Source organism: Portunus trituberculatus, chromosome 22 (genome assembly GCF_017591435.1).
Source record: "Portunus trituberculatus isolate SZX2019 chromosome 22, ASM1759143v1, whole genome shotgun sequence".
Lineage (NCBI taxonomy): Eukaryota > Metazoa > Arthropoda > Malacostraca > Decapoda > Portunidae > Portunus > Portunus trituberculatus.
The window spans coordinates 7,743,349-7,760,275 of NC_059276.1; the positions used below are offsets into that span (position 1 = coordinate 7,743,349).

Genomic DNA, 16,927 nt, shown 5'->3' on the forward strand with positions numbered 1-16,927 from the left:
AGAGAGAGAGAGAGAGAGAGACCAAAACACCTCCATAAAATAACTAATCAAAAAGGAAAAAAGGAAAAGGGGAAAAATATTTGGGAAAGTTATGTTCAACTAACTGACCGACCATGGAGAGAGAGAGAGAGAGAGAGAGAGAGAGAGAGAGAGAGAGAGAGATGATGCACCCGGTAAGGATTAGAAGACGAAGACGAGCAAGTAAATAAGGAATAAAAATAAGCACAGAAGGAAAATAAAAACTAATTAAGATGAAGGAAAATAAAGAAAGAAAAGAAAGAAAGGAAGGAAGGAAGGAAGAAGCAAAATAAAATAGTGAAAGAGAGATAAAATAAGAGAGGAAGGAAAGGTGGATGGCCGAGAAGAAAACAAGGAGGAGGAGAAGGAGGAGGAGGAGGAGGAGGAGGAGGAAAAGTGACCGCCATAGAGGAAAGAAGGAGAAAAGAGAATTTTGCTGCTTAACTGGGATCGTGGAGAGAGAGAGAGAGAGAGAGAGAGAGAGAGAGAGAGAGAGAGACGTAAGCAGACATCTTCGCTAAGGACAGTTGGCGCCGCTCTGCCTCCAGCGACCTGCCATCACTACCACCGAGGAGAGAGAAAGAGAGGGAGGGAGAGAAAGAGGGTCACGGAACGAAGGAAGGCTACCAGGGAGGGAGGGAAGGAGGGAAGGACAAAAGGAGGGAGGAAAGAAAAGTTAGAGAGGCAATAGAACTGGAGGAAAGGAGGGAGGAGGGATGTATGAGAGGAAGGTAATGGAAAGAAGGAGAAGTGAGAGAAATTGAAGGAAGATAATGGTGGAGAGAGAGAGAGAGAGAGAGAGAGAGAGAGAGAGAGAGAGAGAGAGGGAGGGGGGATAACCAGATGCACACTAAGCAAATTTAAAGACAAGTATAGACAGACAGACAGGCACACGTAAGCAAATTTAAAGACAAGAATAGACAGACAGGCAGACAGACAGACAGACACATAGACAAATAGATAGATAGATAGATAGATCAATAGATAAACAGGTAAATGTACCTATAACAGCCTGAACAGGTAAAGGTATTTTTGTGACCAGAAGTGGAATATAAGCTCTTAAAAATTCCCAGTACTAAACTAATTGTCAAAAGTACTTCTATCAACACACTAATAGTTCTCCATGTAGGGAATAGTAACTGTCTCTGTCTGTCTGTCTGTCTGTCTGTCTCACATACGCAACCTAAAAAAACAATGAATTTCTTGACAATATGAAAAAAATAAAATCAAATACTCTAATATGGAGACTATTTGTTGATATATTTCTTTGTGTGTCTATGTCTGTCTGTCGCATATACATAACCTAACAAATCTACTGACAATACGAAAAGAAATTAGTCTGAAATGAATTGAAGAGAGAAAGAGAGCGAAAAAAAAAGAGAAATCATTCGTTCAATATGTCTCGTGAGTCTTTCATCTGAGAATGGTAAAGATTGAGCGGCGGCGTGTTGGTGGGTGGAGGCAAACTGTCAAACTTATAATTAGGAGATTTACTGCTTCAACGAAAGGAGGAGATATGAAGGCTGTCAGGATGTGCGTGGCAGCCCCTCTTGTTGTTGTTGTTGTTGTTGTTGTTGTTGTTGTTGTTGTGTTGTTGTTGGTTTGGTAGTGGTTGCTGCTGTTGTTTTTTGCTATTGTTATTGTTTTAGTTTCCGTAACGATCACACACACACACACACACACACACACACACACACACACACACACACACACACACACAGGAAAGGAGATAGGGAAGGGAAGTGGAGGGCTGGTAGAGAGGCAGGAAGAAAAAAAGTGAAATAAAAGAATGGAGGTGAAAGAGATGCTAGGGGAGAGATAGAAAGAGAGAAAAAGAGAGTCAGCAGAACATGACACAAGGAAGGATGAGGGAAGAATGATGGAAGGCCGTGTGTGTGTGTGTGTGTGTGTGTGTGTGTGTGTGTGTGTGTGTGTGTGTGTGTGTGTGTGTGTGTGTGTCCCTCGGGCGTCGCAGGTCCTGGGAGGAAAGGAGGGCGGCCGCGGCAGGCAAGGTGAGCCAACACAAAGGGGCGGGAGCGGCGGCAGTGGCAGTGGCACCCACCCGCCGCCCGCAGCCAGTCAGCCCCGCCGCCCAAAGGTTAGTCGACCTACTGGTGCTGCGGAGTTGAGTCGCGCCGCCCGCTCCCTCCCGCGCTCACTGTTCCCGAGGCTCACCGCGTCCAGGGTGCTGCTGGTGGGTGGGGCCGCCCTCTTTTGGGCCTGGGCTATGCAAGGGTCATCTCCGCAGGGGCGTGACGTTACGGGTGTGCTGGTGACGGTGACGGGGTAAGTCTGCTGGGCCAAGGTGACGCCCTGAGCGGCGGAGGACGGACACTCCCTCGTCAGGCAGAGGAGGCCACGCCGCGGTGACAGTGTGGCGTGACGCGAGGACGAGGCGTGTGTGTGGAGTGCAGCGTTTGTGGTGACCATGTGAGTGAGGGTGTGTGACGCTGCGTGACGGGTGACAGCGGCAGCAGCGGCGACAGTCAACAGGACGGCAGCAGCAGTAGTAGCAGATGCAGCAGCAGCAGCAGCAGCAGGTCTGGGTTAACTTGCTGTTGAGTGGAGCGAGTGTTGAGTTGATGCACAGCTGGGCCAGACGCCAGGGGGGCTGCTGACGGAGAAATATTGGGGCGTTTAGGGTTTCGTGGTGAGTCTGGCGGTGGCGGCGATGGGGCGACAAGATATGGACCGGTGATTTGGGGCCGCTGTCACCCCGCGGCCTAAATGACCCGCAGCAAATGACGTGAATCAAAGGAAATCACTTTACCAAATGTTACGTTGTTCATCAGGTGACGCTGCGGGGGCCGCGTGTGTCTTGGTCGCACTGCACCACCCTCACGCTGCTTCTCTGTAGGGTGTCTCTCCATCTTAACGTTCCCAAATAAAACGTTTCTCGTGATTACGTAAGACAAACGTTCTCTCAGGTGACGCGTGAAGCACAGGTGAGCATCGTGCCCAGGTGACTCAGAGTGGCTCAGGTGGAAGTGCCGAGACTCTGGCGACGATGTGAGTGGAAAAGTGGAGTGATTAGCGAGGCGGCGAGAGGTGGAGTGGGCCACGAGGATCTGCCGCATCAACATTAATCGTTGGTGAGTCCTTCTGTACAAACTTTATATTAACTTGTACCTTCTTATTATCAACCTAATGCAACTTAACCCCTTCAGTATCATGACATGCTTTCATATCTATTCTGCTGACCATTGGGCGATTTGGTACAGCTTCAGAAACTTATGTGGGGATTAAAATAGTGAAGGCTGGCCATTAATCCGACCTCAATAGATCCTTCCTAATGTAAATGAAATCGTCTAATCAAACTACTTGTGGCAGAAATGCGTTCCAGTACTGAAGTTAATTACTGTGCTGTCTTCCTTTACTTACCTCTCCATGTGCTGACTCCTCACTGTTAACCTAATCAAATCTAATTCACGACTTCTGTGCCTCATTTGCCTCCCTACAAACACTCACACGCACGCAGCACAAGCCATACATTAGCAGATCTTATCATTAAAAGCCAAAATCTCTCTGCGTGTTGACCAAAGAGTCTTGTTACTTGCCACATAAACAACTGCAACTGCCGCATTTGAAAACAGTCCTTCTGAACAAAACTTTGTCTATCATTTCACTAAACAATCATGGAAGGAACTTAAGAAAAATGCATTGGTCTATTTTCCTTCATAAAAGATAGATAAAATGTTATGAATAGATGAATAAATAAAATATGCCTAAAATTAATCCTTTTTAAAACGCTGATGCTGCAGATACTGTCACAATTTAATCCCCGAAACACAAAAAGGATTACGATCTGATCCTTTTAAGACAATTGTGCGTTTCGTTTTGATTTCATTGTGTATATTGTAGTGACCCACATTTAGCTTCCTTGGGCTTGTGGTCACGGAAATTTGGTCTGGCTGGGACTGTAGGATCTTTGAGAGTGTGGGAGAGTGGGCGAGTGAAGTTTGGTCTTGTGGGTGAGTGTGTGTGTGTGTGTTTGGTTTTGTTGTCTTGAGACTAAGGCGGCGAAAGATTCAGATTAAGTGACGGAGTGATGATCAAGAGAACGGTCTTTGGCAGCGGTGAAGAACCATGACTCTCTCTCTCTCTCTCTCTCTCTCTCTCTCTCTCTCTCTCTCTCTCTCTCTCTCTGTGACGGGCGGACTAAGCCTTGCCACATCACAACACTCTCGCTCGGAAAACAAACAAACACACCGAATTAATCCCTTTGTTTTCACACACACACACACACACACACACACACACACACACACACACACACACACACACACACACACACACACACACGTGACCTACTTAACACCCTGGGGACACGCAATTACCACACAAACGTTCGCTGACTCAACATTTCTCAAGACAAACGTTTCCCACCACTAAAATGCAACGTTTTTGGAACCATACGTTTGCTTATCTCCACTTGGCATCTATTTTCATTCAACTGAGGGTGATGTGAGGGTGAAGGAGGTGAAGGGGGGGTGAGAGGGTGATGGGCAGGTTCCTAAAGCTCTGTCGTGAGGGTAACAATGAGATGAGGGTGGGGTGAGGGGAAAGGAAGAGGGAGAGGGAAGGGGAGAGGTGATGGAAGGCAGTGGGCGGGTTGATGGAAGTAATATTGCGTGGTGTAAGTGTGAATGGCGGTGAAAATACGAACTGTGGCCAAGAGGAAGAGGAGGAGGAGAAACTGGAGGAGAAAGGAGATAAAGAGGAGTAAGAAGGAGACGAGAGTAACTGGACGAGGTATAGGAGAAACTGGAGAAGAAGAGAGGAGATAAAGAGGTGGAGGAAGAAGAGGAGCAAAAGGAAGAGAAAAGAAACTGGAGGAGGTGGAAGAGAAACTGAAGGAGAAGAAAGGAGATAAAGAGATGGAGGATGAAAAGGAGGAAGAGCAGGAGGAAGAGAGAAACTGGACGAGGAGAAGGAGAAACTGGAGAAAAGAGGAGCTGAAGAAATGGAGGAAGAGGAGGAGGAAGAGGAGGAGGAGAGAAACTGGAAGAGAAAAGAGGAGATAAAAAGGTGGAATTAAAAGAAGAGGAGGAAAGGAAAAGAGGAGAAAGAGAGAGAGAGAGAGAGAGAGAGAGAGAGAGAGAGAGAGAGAGAGAGAGAGAGAGAGAGAGAGAGAGAGAGAGAGAGAGAGAGAGAGAAGAAAACGAAGAGGAGGATGAAAAAAAGTAAACTAGGAGAAAAAGGAGAATAATGAGAATGAAGAAAAGGAATAATAGAAAGAGAAGAACGAGGGAAATGAAAAGAATAACAACAAAGAACGAGAACGAGAACACGAAAAAACAAGAAAAAAAAAACGAGACAGGAAAATAAACTACCACAAAAATGAGAGAAGAAGAAGACGAAGTAAAAGAGAAACGGATAAAGGACGTGAGAAGGATGGAATAGAATAGTGAAAGAGAATAAGTACAACAATAACCACGTGAGATGAAGAGAAATGAAGGTTCAACTTTAGAGAGTAAGAAAAAGAAGTGTCTGTGTGTCTGTGTGTCTTAGGATCCAGTCGTGTTATGGGAGGGGGGGCGTCTTGTTTCGATGTTTATAGACCTTCAAGAGGCTCCAGCAGTCCTCAGAGTAGCATTGCAGGGGTTTAGATTATATATTACGGACTTATTGGAGGGCTCGATTTCCTTTTGCTTCTGTAGGAGATTGGAATGCGTTCTAAAAAGGATTCAATAGTAAAAAATCTCAGTTTTTATGTTTTTGTGGTGTTCAGTTGTTTTGGGAGTATTCTGGATCTTTCTTGGAGTGTTAAGAGAATGATTTAGGTCTTTATATGGGATTTAAAACGTTTTGTATCTATTTTGAGTTTTTGTTTGTTATTCAGTACCTTTAACAGTCCTCACAGTAGCATTGCAGGGATTTAGATTACGTATTAGGGATCTATTGGAGGGTTTGGTGTCCTTTTTGCTTAGTAGGAGATTGGAATGTGTTTTAAAAAGGGATTTAACAGTAAAGAGATCGTAGATTTTATGTTTTTTTTTGTGGTGTTCAGTTATTTTTAAGGTATTCTGGGATATTCTTAGAGTGTTAAGAGAATATTTTAAAGTTTTTTATGTGATTTGAAAGTTTTGTATCTATTTTGATCTTTCGTCTGTTTTTCGGTGCATTTTACAGTCTTCACAGTAGTCTAAAAGGGATTCAATGGTAAAGGATCGTAATTTTTCATTTTTGTGGTATTCAATTGTTTTAAGGTATTCTGGAACATTTTTGGAGTGTTAAGAGAATATTTTAAGTCTTATTATGTGATTTGAAACGTTTTGTATCTATTTTGATCTTTCGTCTGGTATTTGGTATATTTTTTCATTAATTACTAATCACTCAGACATTTTTAGTTGCTCTACAGTCAATCCTTACACTTTATGGCCTATAATTTATTCTTTGCTCTTAAAAACATCCCTTCTGATAACTTAGAGATCAAGTTATTAGAGTCTAGATTCTTTTATTATTTTTAAGTCTCTTGTGTCGAGGTGTTAAAATTGTCACATCACGGAATCTCAATGTCTTCTCTTTTTATTTCTTGAGTCTTTATTCATCTTTTATTTTCTTCATCCATGTTTGGCAATCTTTGTATTTTTCCTTCGCTTTCCCTTCCTCTCCTTTCAGTCAGCTGGTGTAAATTTTTAGGAAAGGAAAATGGAGGTTAGATTGAAGCTTTGCGGTCTGATGTATAATGCAGTCTTGTGTGTGTGTGTGTGTGTGTGAGAGAGAGAGAGAGAGAGAGAGAGAGAGAGAGAGAGAGAGAGAGAGAGATTCTGCATTGTAACCTTTATCTTTGTGTGTTATAGTCAGTGTGTGTGTGTGTGTGCGCGCGTGTGGGTGTGTGTGGCAACTGCTCTCTTTATCTGTGTGTTCTGCCCTACTCTGCGTGTGTGTGTGTGTGTGTGTGTGTGTGCTTGGATTGGCTGCTGAGGGTGCCTACTGCAGGAATTTATATCATCTGCGCCTGGTGGATAGGACCAGGATCCTTTGGCGGGCGGCCTGGGCGGTATACGGCGCGGGGGGCAACTGGCTCACACCGGCTCGGCACAAGAAGGAGGAGGAGGAGGAGGAGGAGGAGGAGGAGGAGGGAAGAAGGATGGCGACTGACGGTGCAGACAAGGAGGATAGTGAAGGAGAGAGAGAGAGAGAGAGAGAGAGAGAGAGAGAGAGAGAGAGAGAGAGAGAGAGGGTAGACAGAAGGTGCATGAAGAAGAGACGAAAGAAAAGAGAAAGGGAGAAAGAGAAGAGGGGAAAGGAAAGAAAGAGAGGGTGAGAGGCAGCAAAGAGATCGGAGAAAGGAGAGGAAAGGAGAGAAAAGAGAAAAAGGAAAGAAAACACGATTGAAATAGTAGGAGGCAGAGAAGAATGGAAGAAAAACGAGAGAGAGAGAGAGAGAGAGAGAGAGAGAGAGAGAGAGAGAGAGAGAGAGAGAGAGAATTAAAGATGGCAAAGACAAATAAAAGCTGGAAAATAATGGAAAGAAGGAGATGGAAAAGGAGAAAGAAAATGCAGAGCGAGAGACGGAAGGAGGAGGAGAGAGAAAGACAAACGAAGGAAGGAGAAAGGAAATGGAACAAAGGAAGGGAAGGGAATTAGGAAAGAAGGAAAAAGGTGCACCGCGCAAGCAAATAGAGGAAATGGAGGAAGGAGGATGATAGAAGGAAACCGAGGAAAGAGAAAAGAAAGGAAACGAAATAAAGAGGAAGAGAGAGAGAGAGAAAGACACGAAGCACAGAGAGAGAAAAGGAGAAGAGAATTAAGAAATAGCAATAAATAAACGATGCGGATTAGATAAAGGAAACGAAACAAAGAAAACCACACAAGAAAAATTGAAATAGAGGAACTCAATGATAGAAAAATAATTGTAATAAGAGAAACTACTACTACTACTACTACTACTACTACTACTACTACTACTACTACTACTGCTACTACAACAACAACAACAACAACAATTACTACTACCTGTACTACTATTACTACTACTGCTACTACTATAACTACGACTACTATTACTACTATCAATACCACTACTACTACAACAACAACCACCACTACCACCACCACCACCACTACTACTACTACTACTACTATTACTACTACCACTACTACTATTACAACCACCACCACCACCACTACTACTACTACTAAAACCACTACGACTTTTCAAAACAACAAAGCAACCCTAACCAGAGAGAGAGAGAGAGAGAGAGAGAGAGAGAGAGAGAGAGAGAGAGAGAGAGCCACCAATCTGCCATCCACAAACACACTAACGTTCTGTGATAATTAGACTTCTGCCATTACACCATGTCGCCTCGTGTCCTCCCTCTCCCCCTCCTTTATTATGGTCCCTCTGCGCCATTTGGAATATCTGAGGACAGCGTTTATCTCAGGAATGCGCACGGACAGCCTCGGGAATGCGCAGGCTATAATCTGGAGGCGTCCAAGGGGTGTTACTTGGAATGCGTATGCTAATAAGGTGCTTGAAAGGGATGACTGTCAGAATGCGCACTCCTGTTCTCTTGTTTCTGTTCTTATATGTTTTTTTTTATTCATTTATTTATTTTCTTATTGGTTGTGGATGAGATTTAGTGAGAGTTGATAATTTGGGAAGAAAAGTATGTTTTGTTTGTTTCTTAAAGTAAATGAGATGTCAGTCATTATTTTTTTCACCGTCAGATTATTTCAACCTCATTATCATCCACCACTTATAAATTCTAAGAACACTTTCACTAGGAAACACTAATCCACTACCATTTTCACCATACAAAATCACCATTACTATTTTTTTTCACTCTCAGACCATCTTTTCCTCATTATCATTCACTACTAACGAAATTTTAACCACATTTTCACTACGAAACACTAATTCAACCATATATCATTATTTTCACTATACAAAATCACTATCACTATTTTTTTCACTATTAGACCATCTTTACTTCATTATCATTCACTATATAAGAAAATTTCAACCATACTTTCACTAAAAAACAATAATTGAACCGTATATCTCTAACATTTTCACTATACAAAAATTCCATCACTATATTTCACTATCACACCTTCTTTACTTCATTATCATTCACCACTAAAGAAATTTTAACGACACCTTCACTAGCAAACACTAATTCAATCATACATCACAAACATTTTCACTATACCAAATCACCATCACTTTTTGTCACCACTAGACCATCTCAAACTCATTATCATTCACGCAACATAATTTCACCACCACCACCACCACCACCACCACTACCATTACCACCACACCATTAAGGACCGTATTCAGAAACGCTTTGCTATCTCACCACGACTATTTTACAAGGCCATAAGGATGATTAGCAGGATTTTCAAGAGTGTTTCTGCAGTTAATAATGTAGAAATCTTGTCATTTTGCCTCTAGAAATATAGAAATATCTTTAGAAATGCTCTACTCTCTCACCACGGCTATTTTCTAAGGCCACAGGGATGATTAGGAGAGTTTTCAAGAGTGTTTCTACAGTTAATAATGTAGAAATCTTGTCATTTTGCCTTTAGAAACATTAAAATATCTTTGAAATCCTCTGCTCCCTCACCACGGCTATTTTCTAAGGCCACAGGGATGATTAGGAGGGTTTTCAAGAGTGTTTCTACAGTTAATAATGTAGAAATCTTGTCAATCTGCCTCTAGAACCGTAAAAAAAACACCTTGAAAATTCGTGTACACTTAAATAAAGCCTTTTGAAATAGTGAAGGTGAAAGATAGAAGTGTTTGGGAATGAGAAGAGCCTGGGAAACACGTTAAACAGTCTCCTTCTAACTCACTTCCAAACACAACCTCATAATGGTTTCCTAATGTTCCTCTTTTGCTCTTCCTTGTAATCCATCCTACTTAACATTACACCTTTCTTCTCTCCTTTCCTTTCCTCTCTCTCTCTTATCCTCTCCTCTCCTCTCCTCTATTCTCCTTTCCTATCTGTTTTCTATATTTATACCTTCCTCCTCCTCCTTCTTCTTCTTCTTCTTCTTCTTCTTCTTCTTCTTCTTCTTCTTCTTCTTCTTCTTTTCTTATTTTGTTTGTGTCTTCCTCGTATTTCTCTTTCTTGTCTCGTTTTCAATTTCGTTTCAGATTTTTTGTTTTTTTCTTTCTTTTTTGGTTAGTGTTTATATTTCTTTTACTTTTATTACATCTCCTTCTTTCTATTTCTCATTTTACGTCATTTTTCTTATCTTTTTGTGGTTTTTATTTTCTTTCTTTGTTTCATCTGATTTTTGCTTTTTTTTTTTATCTTGTAGTAGAAATAGTAGTAGTTGTTGTTATCATTCTTTTTTCTATTTATTCCTCTCTTTCTTCTCTTTTCCTCCCTTCTCTACCTCTCTTCCTTAAACCTACTTTCAGATCCTGTCCACACCGCTTAGCCCACTCAAAAAAGCCCACCAGTGACCCACTATCACCACCACCATCACCACCACCACCACCACCACCACCACCACGACCCGTTACGACTTTTTCTTCCTCGCCTTCTTCTTCGTCTCCTTCTTCAGGATTTAATGATGTGCGACTTGGGCATCGTCACGCCCTCTGACTCAGCCCTGTCCTCTCCCACTTCCTTTTTGATCCTCGCTTCTTTTCTCCTCCTCTTCCTCTTCCTCCTCTTTCTCCTCCTCCTCCTCCTCCTCCTTCTTCTTGTCTGCAGTTTTTATCCTTCTGTCAGTTTTCCTTTCGCAAGTTTAAGTTTCGCCTTCAGCTCTTGGTCCTAATCTCTCTCTCTCTCTCTCTCTCTCTCTCTCTCTCTCTCTCTCTCTTTGCCTATATCCACGTTCTCTTCAGGCACTCTCAACCTATGCTCTTCATCCCTCTCCCCCAATGCCTAGAAAGCCCTCCCCTTTGCTTCCTTTCCTCTCCCTCTTGCTTAAGCCATTCTCCCAGCCTGGCTTAAGCCCCTCCCCTCATCACAGTGGGCCTAGGAGCCGGCACCACCCAAGTCTCAGCCTCTCTCACCAATCCCAGCTTAATGTCCCAATAGATTCACGGCAGCAGAGGTTTTCATCAGATTCTAGTGCTGTTCAGTCTAGTGTGTCTGTTGGTGATCTGTCTTGGTGATGTCTCCTGTCCTCTTTCTGTCTTCACCTTTGTTTTGTAGTATTATTACCTCTGTGTCGTTTTACTGATGTGTTTATTTACATTTGTATCTATTGTTCGTATTCAAAATTGCCTTACTCTCTCACCAAACTATTTTCCAAGGCCACAGAGATGATTAGCGTGGTTTTCAAAGTGTTTCCCCAGTTAGTAATGTAGAAATTTTGTCACTCTGCCTCTAGAATCGAAAAAAAAAACACCTTAAAATCTCGTGTGAATTTAGATGAAGTCTTTTGAAACAGTGGAGGTGAAGCACAGAATAGTTTGAGAAATACCAACCTATGTCTAACGTTTCTCTATCTGCCTGTCTGTCTGTCTCTGTCTGTCCAGGATTTTTGTCTCGTTTTCTCTCATTCTTCACAGTTGCAGATCCCGTCCTTCTATCTATCCACGTCACACCTTTCAGCATCTGTGTCTGCGTCCACTTCTCCCCTCCTCCACCTCTCCCCTCCCTCTCTCTCTCTCCTTCACTCTGTCTCTCCCTCGCTTTCTCTCGCTCATCTCTCCGCCACTTCACAGCAGCATGTCTTCCCCTCTCCCCACCTCCCTCCAAGCCTCCTGTTTCCATTTGTCACTCCACACGGACTGCTCCTCATACGAACTGCATCTAAGAGTCTTCTCATGTTCGCCTCTCTCTCTCTCGATTCTATTCTCTCCCTGTGCTATTTACTTTTCCCAGGGCGAGTTGGTGCCTCTCCAGCGCTCTCTTCTCCTGCTTGTCACTCCTCCATTACTGCCTCACCAAGTCCTCCCGTGTGTGTGTGTGTGTGTGTGTGTGTGTGTGAGAGAGAGAGAGAGAGAGAGAGAGAGAGAGAGAGAGAGAGAGAGAGAGAGATTAAGCAGATCTCATTATGATTGAAATATGACACCAAAACACACACACACACACACACACACACACACACACACACACACACACACAGTCACTCCCCACACATATACAAAAAAATGAACCCTTTCAGTACTGAGACGCATTTTTACCATGATTATTGGGTACAATTAGACCATTTTATTGACATCAGGAAAGGTCTATGGAGGTCAAAAGATTAATGGCCAGAATCTTTACTATTTAAAACCTCCACATAAGTTTCTGAAGCTGTAAAAAATCACAAAATAGTAAGCAAAATGAGAATAAAGGAGTTAAAACACACACAAACTTCTTATCCTTTTACCACACCCACTAACAGTTCCTCTTCACCTAACACATATTCACTGTTCGCTCTTCCTTTGTGTTCTTTGTTGAAGGTGAAGTCTAACACACAGCGGGCCAGAACTCCTTACTGTATCTTGACCTAGACTAATATATTTCACCTAAAGTTTGCCTGTGTACCCTTGACACCAACGCCATCTGTCTTGAAGTGTTTCCTTGTAGATAGATTATACCTAGTCTGAATATGTGATGAGTGTCTGTCTGTCTGTCTGTCTGTGTGTCTGTCTCTGTCTCTCTCTCTCTCTCTGGTAATCTTCGTAAGGGGAAGATAATGCATGTGGTTATTGTGTTAGTTTATTTTTATCGTGTCTTTCGGGGTTATAGTACCATTAGGCTTAATTCTGAAGGTTTGGTTGGTGGACGGAAAGTGGTGATAAATTAATGCTTTTCCTGTGATTAGTAATGGTGGTGGTGGTGGTGGTGGTGGTGGTGGTGGTAGCGATAGTGTTAGTGGTGATTTTTGTCAGTGTTCTGTATGTGTTTCTGTCTGTCTCTCTGCCTCTCTCTCTCTCTCTCTCTCTCTCTCTCTCTCTCTCTCCGATGATTCTTTTTCCGCATCTCATTTTCTTGGGGAGAGAGAGAGAGAGAGAGAGAGAGAGAGAGAGAGAGAGAGACACATGCACAACACTCACAAGACAGAAAGAAAAAGAAACTATCAAAGAAAACAAGGAAAAAAAAAACACTCAAGGGAAAAAAATGAGGCAGACTGAACGAGCGAGGAAAAAAAAAGATGAGGAAAAATAAGGAAAAAAGCGAAATAAGACAGGGAAAAAAGAGAAAGGGAGGAAAATAAGAGGAGCGTATGTTTATCAACTTTGCCGTGGACTTTTGACGTATGAAATTGGACATGTTTTTTTGGGGAAGACAGGAAAATTTATACTGACGAAGGGATGAAGAGGCTGACAGATTCATAACGAAGGGAGCAAAGGAGATGAAGGAGAGGGTGAAGGAACGAAAGAGCCTGAGGGACGGCTTGCGAAGGGCCTGAAGGAATCGTAGGAGTGTATGAAGAAATAACAGGAGTAAATAGAAGAGCAGAAAGAATAAAAAAAAATAAAAAAGAAGGAAGAAAGGAGATGAAGGAGAGAGTGAAGGAATGAAAGGGCCTGAGGAACGGCTTACGAAGGGCCTGAAGGATTCGTAGGAGTGTATGATGAAATAACAGAAGGATTAAATAGAAGTGAAAGAATAATAAGAGAGACTGAAAAAACCTGAAGAAGTGGGTGAAGGAGGAGCTCAAAGAAGGATTAGTGGAAAAAAACAACGGATGAGGTGGAAAAAATGATAAATAAAAAATAACAAAAGGAGTAAATAGAACTGAAAGAATAATAAGAGAGACTGAAAAAAAAGCTGAAGAAGTGGGTGAAGGAGGTGCTGAAAGAAGGATTAGTGGAAAAAAAACCTGATGAGGTGGAAAAAATGAGGATAAATGAGGTTGTTGGGATGAAAAGATAAGAGTGAAGGAAACTAACGAGCCTGAGGGAAACAGATGAGTGTATGGGAAAAAATGCCAGAAAGGAGGTCAGAGGAAAAAAAAAAAAAACAGAACGGATGGAAAAAAGAGGAAAGAGGAAAAAAAAGAAGATGATAAGATTGAAGAGGAAACAATAACACAAAGGAAAGGAGGAAAAAAGAGAAGATAAAGGAAAACAAAAGAAGAAAGGAAGATTATCTGATTGAGGAGGAAACAAAATAGAAGTAAGAAAGCCAGGAAAATATACGATGATGAGGAAAAAGAGGAGGAAAAAAAGAGGAAGATAAAAGGAAAATAGAAGTTGAGGAAAAAAAAGAAAATGATAAGATTGAAGAGGAAACAGAATAGAAGTAAGAAAGCGAGGGAAATATACGATGATGAGGAAAAATAAATAATAAAGGAACAAAGATAAATCAGGGAAACAAACAAATATAGAAATAAATACTAACAAAAAAAAAGGAGGAGAAAATGAAAGATAAGAAAAGGAAATACAACAAAATGAAAAAAAAGAAATAAAAATAAATAAATATAGATAAAAAATAAAATAAGAAAATAATATTGACAAAAAGAAGACAAATTGAAATAAGAAGAAATTGACTGGACAAAAATGAATAGAAATGACGTTTAAAATTCTGAAATATTCCCCAAAAGATATTAATAAAAACAAAAAAGCATCGAACTTTGTAACTTTGAAGATTTATGAGGCAAAGTCAAGAAAATTATAAAAAAGAACGTTTTCAATAATTCACGTTCATGGACAAATATACGTTCAGTTAGAATACAAAACTCTCTCTCTCTCTCTCTCTCTCTCTCTCTCTCTCTCTCTCTCTCTCTCTCTCTCTCTCTCTCTCTCTCTCTCTCTTCTTCGTAAACAAACATCAAACGAGGATATTAAAAAACCATATAGGAAGAGTAAGTTATTGATATTAATCCTCTTCTTCTTCTTTCCTCCTCCTCCTCCTTCTCCTCCTCCTCCTTAATTGCCGCGCCTATAAGAAGCTTTAGGCCTACCAGTTCCTCTAATAATGAAGCGAATGTAGAATCTTAGCCTAAATTTTTGTTTCTCTTTGAATGTTTTGGTGAATAAGGAAGTGAATGAATGAATGCAATGAGGAACAGACAGACGCCGCAAGATGGATGAGTGAATATATGAATTAATTAATGAATCTGAATGAAGTGAGATGTATTTTGGGATATACAATTTGTTTAAGTTAGGTGGCACTCACACACACACACACACACACACACACACACACACACACACACACACACACACACATACGTAGTAGTAGTTGTAGTAGTAGTAGTAGTAGTAGTAGTAGTAGTAGCAGCAGTGAGCAGTAGTAGCAGTGGTAGTAGTAGTAGTAGTGGTGTTGTGGTAGTGGCAGTAGTAGTGGTTCCAGTAGTAGTAGTGGTGGTGGTGGTAGTAGTGGTATTACTATTATTATTATCATTATTATTATTATTATTATTATTATTATTGTTATTATTGTTGTTGTGGTAGGTAGTAGTAGTAGTAGTAGTAGTAGTAGTAGTAGTAGTAGTAGTTGTTGTAGTAGTAGTAGTAGTAGTAGTAGTAGTAGTAGTAGTAGTAGCAGTAGTGGTATTATTACTATTATTATTATTATTATTGTTATTATTATTGTTGTTATCGTCAGTAGTAGTAGTAGTAGAAGAAGAAGAAGAAGAAGAAGAAAAAGAAGAAGAAGAAGAAGAAGAAGAAGAAGAAGAAGAAGAAGAAGAAGAAAAAGAAAAAGAAGTAGTGGTAGTAGTGGTAGTAGTAGTAGTAGTAGTAGTAGTAGTAGTAGTAGTAGTAGTAGTAGTAGTAGTAGTAGTAGTAGTAGTAGTAGTAGTAGTAGTAGTGACAAAATGACAACAACAACAACAACAACAACAACCACAAACAAAAACAAAAACACAATCAAAATAACAATAAAAGTCAAAGAATCACGTATTATCCTCTTCCTCCTTCTCCTCCTCTTCCTCCTCCTCCTCCTCCTCCTCCTCCTCCTCATGTGTGTCGTTTGAGGGAATCGATAAGCATAGCACATTCTTATCCTTTGTGAGTGATGGTCGCTGCTCCCTCTCACAAAACACGAAGAGAGAGAGAGAGAGAGAGAGAGAGAGAGAGAGAGAGAGAGAGAGAGAGAGAGAGAGAGAGAGAGAGAGAGAGAGAGAGGAGGTATAAGGTTAAAGGGAAAGAGTGACAGGAGGGAAGGAGAGATAGATGGAGGAAGAAAGAAAAGGAGAGAAAATGTATGGATGAATAGTGAGATTAGTAAGGATTGAGAGAGAGAGAGAGAGAGAGAGAGAGAGAGAGAGAGAGAGAGAGAGAGAGAGAGAGAGAGAGAGAGAGAGAGAGAGAGAGAGATTTAAAGAGAAAGCGAAATAAAGGAAAAAGAGAAAGGGAAGGAGAGAAAGAAATGGAAGGAAAAAAGAGAAAAACTTGTGAAGTAAAGCAGAGGAAGGAAAAAGAAGGGAGGAAGAAGGAAAAGAAGGAAAAGAAGAGGGAAATAAGAAAGGAAAAAAGAGGAAAATTTAAGGAGTAAGGAAAATAAAGGAAAGTAAAAGAGATGGAGAAATTTAATAATGACGAAGAGAAGAAAAGGAGAGAGGAAAATAGAGAAAGAAAAAAAAGAAGGAAATTTAAGGAGAGAGGAAAGCAGGAGGAAAAAACAGAAAATTTAAGGAGAAAGGGAAAGAGAAGAAAAGAAAAGAGGAAAATAAGAGAAAGAAAAAGAGAGAGGGAAATTTAAAGTGAGGGAAATAAGAGAAGGAAGAGAGAGGAAATTTAAAGAGAAAGGGAAACAGGAGAAAGAAAAAAAGGAAAATTGAAGGAAAAAAAGAGAGGGGAATTTAAGAAGAGAGGGGAAACAGGAAGGGGAAACAAGGGGAAGGGCAGCATCGCGGTGGGAGGCTGGTGTTGATGGCAAGGCGGCTGATGATGATGGATTGAATTTAAAACGAGATTTATTTCTTGTTGCCTCGAGATACGAAAGTTAGGTTCAGTTTTTTCCTGTTTTCTTTCTGTTTTATTTGTATTTTTTTGTTCATTTTGTTCTTTTCTTCTTCCTTCATACCACCACCACCACCACTACTACTA

General features: G+C 41.2%; 1 protein-coding gene across 2 annotated transcripts in view; it reads left to right on the forward strand.

Annotated features, from left to right (window-relative positions):
* The first annotated feature begins 2,128 nt into the window (after positions 1 to 2,128).
* LOC123507415 (protein SSUH2 homolog) overlaps positions 2,129 to 16,927 on the forward strand; it is a 264,828-nt gene continuing 250,029 nt past the window's right edge. Inside the window, exon 1 of one of the 2 annotated variants that reach the window (XM_045260247.1) lies at positions 2,129 to 2,212. The gene's annotated coding sequence lies outside the window, so the exon portion shown is untranslated. The remainder of the gene's footprint in view (positions 2,213 to 16,927) is intronic. The other variant, XM_045260248.1, reaches the window with a different exon arrangement.